Source organism: Poecilia reticulata, linkage group LG16 (genome assembly GCF_000633615.1).
Source record: "Poecilia reticulata strain Guanapo linkage group LG16, Guppy_female_1.0+MT, whole genome shotgun sequence".
NCBI lineage: Eukaryota > Metazoa > Chordata > Actinopteri > Cyprinodontiformes > Poeciliidae > Poecilia > Poecilia reticulata.
Genome location: NC_024346.1, coordinates 1,136,067 through 1,142,435, shown reverse-complemented (window position 1 = coordinate 1,142,435; position 6,369 = coordinate 1,136,067). Strand labels below are relative to the sequence as shown.

The following is a 6,369-nucleotide window of genomic DNA, read 5'->3' as shown; positions in this document are numbered from 1 at the left end:
TAGCTTTGATAGATGTTTAAATATGGTTTCCAGTAACAAAAAAGTGTGTTATGATCGATTAAATGCCCTGATACCACGTCATTGTGCTGCTAAACGCATAAGCTGAGTGGACCGCTCCAAGATGGCCGCCCTAAATCTCGTCAGCAACAATAGGCGAGAGAGGGGCGGTCCATGAGGCGTCTATTCTTATGTCTATGGTCAAACATGCTCATGTTAGCCAACATGCTATAGTTAGTATTTTAGCTAGCTTTAGCTTTTCAGCTCATTTGACCTTATACTGCCGTTTTCACTCTTGCGGGCGAAACATGGGCGTTAGCAACCCACAACCTTTAGCATCTTAGCTAAAAACATTTTAGCTCATCCAAACAGACCCCTCGTATTGATCTTTAGCTCATTGTGCTCCTCAGCAGACGGTTTAGCTTGGTATGCAGAGTTCTGCTCTAGTTTCTAATCCTCATCTTCTTCTGCTAATTTATGACATTTATGTAATTCACAGCACAAACGTTCAGCTTACAGAATTCACAATGCGTTCGCACAGGAAGCGTCCATTTTCTAGCCGTGTTCAAAGCCTGAGCTCTTAAAAACTGCAGCGAAATTCCTTGTTGAGCCTCAGTCCAAGTCAACAAAGCTGGTTCTGATTTTACGCCGTTTGACCCGAGCCAGATGTTCCACACACAGCTGGTTTGGATCAGAACCGGTGAGGCAGAAAAACAAAATGTCCCAACAGAAGCTGGAAGGACCTCATTTCTGAAGTTTCCACATGGAGAGAAAAGCTTTAACCACCTACGACCTTCAGCCCGTGACCTCTGACCCCCTGAGGAACTGCTGAGGCGAGTCCAGAATCCGAGCCAGAAATCCGGGCCAGGTTTTCAGGTAAACCGTCAGCAGGAAGTCTGCTGCTGGGAATGCGTTTCTGACCGGCAGACATCAGGAAGTGCGATGGCCCGAGGCGGACGGCTGGTTTCCATGGAAACCGAGAGGAGTCCACGATCAGATTGAATCCGGTTGGACCCGAGATCGGTTCTGGATATCTGGAGTCTTTTAAGAAACCAATTAAAACAGGACGGATTGAAATATTAGCTCGTGATTTCACTAAAGGGTTAATTTGCTCAAATGCATCAAAGCCTGAAATATTCATCCATTCATCGACCCAAACCAAGTTTAGTGTTTTTTCATTGTAATTTTGTCTAATTCAGTTAGTTCTAGTTAGATTTTACCAATTACTAGTTTTTATTGGTTATTTAGTTTTTATTAGCCATAATAGTAGTTTTAGTTTTTTCACACTTTGGTTAATTTTTAGGTGCAGAATTTTAAAAAATGTAAAAACTTGTTACGTTTACATCGATTGGGTGATGAACACTCGACAGAAGATGACGTTTTCAGAAAATGGACTACATTTTTGTTGGAGTTTTATTCCAACTGTCACCATTTGTCCTCCAGGAGAAAAACGAGGCTCCGTAATTTACCGGCAGCTGACGTAAACTGCTTGTGTGGGGACAAAATAAATGTCACATCAAATCGAAAGGCTAATAAACAGATTACCAGACATGGAAACAGAGGATCTATCTCTACAATTTCAGCATATTAAAGTTCCAGTTACAGTTTTTCCCCATTAGTTTTTATTTAAATTAACAAAAATGTTTTCTACATTTCAGTTTTTATTTTGTTCGATTCAGTTAATAACCTCAATCCATACATTCATTAATCAGTCGATTGTGTTTTTAATCAGTTTCTACTATAAAATCTGATCAGGGTTGATGAACACAAGGCAGCAAACGTTTTATTTCTTATCCCAACATGTTGATAATTTTGTGTTTAAAGACATTCCATACATCAGGGACGGGTTCCCTCCTGTCGTCTGTGACCTCTGACCCATGTGGAGCCTGGAGAGGTTTGGGGGTTTCCGTCACGTCGGACTTGCAGGGTGTGAAGTCTTTGCATCAGATTCATTAACTGATGCAGTTTATCAGGAAACATGAGATTTTTCCTCCAACGCAGTAAAAACAAAACCAACTTCCTGTTGGAGGCGTGAAAACTTCCTGCACCACTAATGAATTTCTGTCCCTCCAGGCATCTTTTCTGTCTGATAACTTTATGACTCATATTTTAGGCTGCAGCTCCACCGTATGACAGCTGCTGCTCTCCGTGACGGTGCATTCAATGACGAAGGGGAAATCCAAGGTCAGGTGTTCCGTGTTATTGTCTGATTGCTTTGATTTAATCTGCAGTTCATCATGAAATAATAATCCAGGCATCCCAGTCCGTCGGACGGATGAAGGCAAAATTATGTTTTCTGATTCAAAATTTATTTATTTGAAATTACAGGAATAATTTTAAATGTTTTATTTTTTTTCATTTGATTTTTCTTTCAAATCCTTTGTTCCATACTTATTAGTCAAGTTTTAAATACTTTAAGTTTTTAGCTTCAAAATGTTTTTTCTGATTTAAAATGTTTTTTTCCGTTAAAAGATAAATTTATATAATTTATTTCTATTTTTTTCTGTTTCCAGTCTTTGTTTAAATTTAGTTTTTCTATTTCATATAATTTCTCTTAAAGATGTTTTGTTTCAAATCTTTTTTGAAAATAGAATGAATGATTAATTCCCCTGATGTAGCTCCATAGACCCGCAGCCGGCGGGTCAGACTGCGGCTCCTCTGTGTTTGCTGTCCGTACGGCAGGTCCGGCGCTGAACAGGCATCACCAGCGTTTTTCTGGAGAAGCTGAACAAACACTGAACGTCGTTCTTATTCCAACAACCAACCAGGAAGAGAGCGTCGGCATGGCGACGCCTGCCAGCTTCCTCGTCATGGAAACGCATCCAGAAGCCAGTTCGTGTCTCCAGGGGGCCCAAGGCGGACTCAGTCGGGACACGAGGTCTGCCGCCCCCTCCGTCCGGTCGCTCTGATAGAGTTTCCACCCCCAGGTGAGGTCCCGCCCCCCCCCACCCCCCATCCAGGTACCAAGCAGCCGCCGTTTCCATAGCAACCAGGAAGCCCGAGGGGAGCCAAGCGACCCACAACAAAACCAGAGCAACAGCTTCCACCAGAAAGAACACGGCGGTTCTGTTTGCACTCAGTCAGCCGGTCCAGCGGCGTTGATGTCATCAGGAGGCCCGACGGATCAACACGGATTGATCATCGCTTCAAACTCCAAACACAGATCTGGTCCCAACAGATCACTGAACCGTCATCATTTTAAAGAAATAAAACATTTCATGGCAGATTTGTGATATAATTTTCTGTACACCTGGTACAGAAAATTATATAATAAATCTTTGTTGTCTGATAACACACAGGTTAATAGAACAAGTTAATCTAAAGTTAAAAAGTTTAGTAAAGCATTATTATTATTATTATTATTTAAATAAAGCAGTTCTGAGCGGAACCTTTTATTTGAGTGTTTCTGGTACACCCATAAATTCTGACGCACAAGCAGCAGCGAACAAAACGACTTCTTGACCCTCCGGAGTTCATTTCTGCTTCAAAACGACTTTTCAGCGATCTGATGACTGAAGGACGGATTAAAAACAATAAATATATTTTGTTCGTGAGCTCATGCTCTACAATGTAGCAGAATCACACAATAATTTTTAAATTAAAAACTGTTCATTTTGTGAAACAAGGTCGATTAAAATGTACTTAACTCAATTAAAGAGCTTTCAAGGCGTTAAAGATTCTGACCTGCTGCAGAAAAAGTCCAAAAACAGACGGACAGAAAGTAAAAACATGATTCCAGCAAACATGAACTCCCTGCAAAAACTGGGACTTAAATCTGAGGTTTTTCTGTATTTTGATAAAAGGCCCAACTAACGTGTGTATTTTTCTAAAATCCATCCCATGTATCCGTGGTTCTGACCCATGTTTCTCAGTTTACTGTAAAGTTTTTCCACCGTGGGACAAAAATCACCAAGTTGAAACATGGAGACAATTTCACTTTTTTCAACAAAAAATGCAAAATCATTTTATTACCTTTTTTTCACCCGCAGAGCAAGAAATCAAAGCGTATTTTAACTAAAAGGGTCTCAAAGCTGCACAGCTTCCCAACTTCTCAGTCAAGATATTAATTTTAGTTTATTCCCAGCAACAAAACTAAGAATTGTCTTTTAAAACCCGTAACTGTGACGGATGTTTCTGAGTAAAACGTCTCTGAGGTCAGTGGGAAAACAAACAAAAGCTGGTTTACAGCCTAAAATTGTCGATTTAAGTTGTAAACTTCGCACAAAGAAAGACGCAAAAAGTCACTGAAAACGGTGCAAATGTAAAGAAGAGCGTCTGTTCCTGAAGGAGGAGGAGGAGGAAGAGGAGGAGAAGGAGGAGGAGGAGGAGGAAGAGGAGGCGGCGGCCCTGCGGGGCCTTTTGTTTGGACCAGAACAGTGAAACTCCTCCGTTAAGATGAAACCCGTTTCAATCGGCTCCTCCGGTCGGAACCAAGCAGGCCCTGAAACGTCTCAGCTGACCCGGACAAAGAGTTTCCGGTGCTGATTAAAGTCGGAGCGAAACTTTCTTTGTTCCTCGGACGGGAGGAACGTTTGGACCGAACCGGCTGAAATGTCGCTTTGGCTCAAAGGTGAAGCGCAGAAAACGAGCTAATAACCCGCTGAGACGTTCAGGTGTCCTCGGAACATCCAGCTCCAGAACCAGCGTTTAATCGTTAAAACAGCAGCGGTTCTGCTCCCGGTTCGGAGAGGAGCTAACAAGTCCAAACATCTCCCAGCAAACACGAACAGAACCAGGTCCACCTCAGGGGGACCTGTGGTCCGGTTCCGGCAACGGAACCAACTCTTTAACCCAGGATCAGGTCGCCAGATGTGGGGGGGTGGGGGAACCGAGCCGAGACGAACCGAGCTAACGGCTGTTAGCTCACTAGCTCGCTAGCAGAACGCGAGCAGAACAACAGTATCAAAACTTGATTGTTTTAACTTTATTCCTTAATAAAGAAACTTACCGAGAGAGGAGGCGTGGGGGTCGGACGGTGCTTCCCGCAGCCGCGGCGCCGTGTTTGTGAAGTGAAGGCGGTCTGAGAGGAGCAGGAGGTTCCCTCCCCTTCACCACGAGTCCCACACCGCCCACAACGGGGGGGGGGGGGGGGGGGGGACACTCGCTTTACAAGAAAATGCACTGAGATTCTGAAGTGCCACAATAAGAGTCAAAGAAGGAGAAAATATTTAGTCTAAATAGTTAAAATTACAGAACTACTCAGGTACCAAAAGGGAGTAAAGATTCACTCTTGTGCAATAAAAAAATACAGAAGTATTGAAGAGCCACAACCAGAGCCAAATGAAGGAGAAAAGATTTAGTGCCATGTTAAAAATTACAGAACTACTCAGGTGCCAAAACCAAAGATTCTCTCTGCTGCCATAAAAAATACAGAAGTATTTAATACATACAGAGTTTGTCATTCAATTGTACATTTAAAAATTGAAATAAATTTCATTGCAAGGCTCCAATACTAAATAAATAAGTAATAAAGGTATCGGTGTAAATATATGTAATAAAAGATGTTAGATCATCCTTATGGCCTGAGGGATGAAGCCGTTGTGGAATCTGGTTGTTCTGCATTTGAAGCTGATTAATCTTTTCCCAGAGGGAGAACTGACCCTGCTGAGGGCGTCCCTCTCAGCAGGGTTCATGTCCCTCCTCCCGGTGGGACCTGAACTCCTCACCAGGGAGGCGTCCAGGAGGCATCCTGACCAGATGCCCGAGCCTCAACTGGCTCCTCTGGACGTGGAGGAGCAGCGGCTCTACTCTGAGTCCCTCCCGGATGACCGAGCTTCTCTCTCTAAGGGAGAGCCCAGCCACCCTGCGGAGGAGGAAACCCATTTCGGCCGCTTGTACCCGTGATCTCGCTCTTTCGGTCATGACCCAAAGCTCATGACCATAGATGAGGGTGGGAACGTAGATCGACCGGTAAATCGAGAGCTTCGCTTTTTGGCTCAGCTCTCTCTTCACCACGGCGCTGAAAATGTGCTGTATGAATAAAATGACCTTTCCTGCTCCATCGTCGATGAGGAGCGGTGTGACATGGAGCCGATCAAAAGAGGAGTTCAGTTTGAGATGCTGTGATCCTTCATCAGCCTCTTCATCGCGACGGGAGCGAGATGAAGAGGTCATTCTCCGATGAACGGGTGTTTCTTTGGGCCTGGGAGATGAAGCAGGATGTCAGAGAGGACGAGAGCCAGCTGGTCGGCACAGACGTCAGAACCAGACCCCGTTTCAGGTCCTGCTGCTTTATGCATGGTGGTTCTTCTCAAGGTACCAGCTGTCTGATTATCTGCTCCTCCGGATGAGGAGAGGCTTCAAAACGACCAGAGTAGGTCAGTCTGCAGGGTCCTGGCAGGACAACGGAGCAGCCGGTGATTGTCCTGACGC

The 6,369-nt window shown here is 44.1% G+C and overlaps 1 protein-coding gene across 1 annotated transcript in view; it reads right to left on the bottom strand.

The window, feature by feature from the left end:
- The window catches only part of LOC103477521 (beta-1,4-galactosyltransferase 3), a 16,961-nt gene extending 11,878 nt beyond the window's left edge, over positions 1 to 5,083 (bottom strand). Inside the window, exon 1 of the mRNA XM_008430680.2 lies at positions 4,946 to 5,083. The gene's annotated coding sequence lies outside the window, so the exon portion shown is untranslated. The remainder of the gene's footprint in view (positions 1 to 4,945) is intronic.
- Between the last annotated feature and the right edge of the window lie 1,286 nt (positions 5,084 to 6,369).